At 38.3% G+C, this 1,036-nt stretch overlaps 1 protein-coding gene across 2 annotated transcripts in view; it reads left to right on the top strand.

The window, feature by feature from the left end:
• Nucleotides 1-307: 307 nt before the first annotated feature.
• Nucleotides 308-1,036, top strand: part of LOC112138814 (acyl-coenzyme A thioesterase 1) — an 8,465-nt gene continuing 7,736 nt past the window's right edge. Inside the window, exon 1 of one of the 2 annotated variants that reach the window (XM_024261461.2) lies at nt 308-518. The gene's annotated coding sequence lies outside the window, so the exon portion shown is untranslated. Of the gene's footprint in view, nt 554-1,036 lie in introns of both variants that reach the window. The other variant, XM_024261460.2, reaches the window with a different exon arrangement.

Here is a 1,036-nt window from a genome sequence, read left to right as displayed (position 1 = left end):
GTCAATGCTTTTACCTATCAACATAAACACAAATAGTCAGTAGGCTATAGTTTAAAAGCAACATTTTCCTTTTGGTTTCATTTTAAGCTGTCCTCGTATTTATCTAATTAAAAAACAAACAAACTTTGAATTAGAAATAACGGAAATTATTCTTGTGCCGTGCTTTTATTGTGGAGAATCTAACCGGAAAAGAGCGACCTCTGCCTGTGTTGCCAGGTTGGGCAGTTTCACGCTTAATTGGGAGGTTTTGTTTCTGAATTTGTGAGCAATTCAAATTGCTGAACTTGATTTGTGGAAAACTTCGACTCTACCTGGCAACACTGCCAACGGCGTCTTGACCAGTCACGTGATCGTCACCAACAACGAAATCCAAAAAGTCGGCGTATTCATTAACAAAGACAAGATATAAAACATCCCTTTGAAGACAGAATAACTTAGAGTTTGAAGCGTTTGTTGGAGTATCGGGATAGGACGGCCATCTTCACCGAAGTGTTTTTCGTCAACGACCTCTGGCGGAAGTAAAGTCCCTCTTTTTAATCTTTCAATATTTAAGGTATTTGTTCCGTAAATACAACAATTGCATGACACATTCTTATAAAAGGGTTAAACGTGTGTAAATGGACAACATTTCGTTTGGTGAGGTTCATGTACGATGTGTTTTACCCCGAAATGTGGAGAGACACTTGAACTTGGGCTATTAAAACTTTGAGACAAGTAAACCATTCACTGAAAGAACAAAACGTTTTGTTCAATTGCCTTTAAACTGATTCTAGCAAGTTAGCATCACAGTCACGATCCACGGAGCATGTCTGCAGCCTTCTCTGTGAGCCCTCAGAAGACTGCAGACATATTTATTATATTATTGTGATTATACGGTCAATAGAAGGTTAGATCATTCTCCCAGAAGCACATCTGTGAGGCCATTTCATCAGTGCATCCCTGATATTTCCTTATATCTGCATTATAGTTTGGTGTCCTTTTCATTTGCTCTTCCTGTCCATTGGTTTGTTTTGTCTTATATGTTATTGCCTCTTTT

The sequence above is a fragment of the Oryzias melastigma genome, linkage group LG22 (assembly GCF_002922805.2).
Source record: "Oryzias melastigma strain HK-1 linkage group LG22, ASM292280v2, whole genome shotgun sequence".
In the NCBI taxonomy this organism is placed as follows: domain Eukaryota; kingdom Metazoa; phylum Chordata; class Actinopteri; order Beloniformes; family Adrianichthyidae; genus Oryzias; species Oryzias melastigma.
The sequence above is the reverse complement of the archived record's forward strand: the minus strand, read 5'-3'. Positions and strand labels throughout refer to the sequence as shown.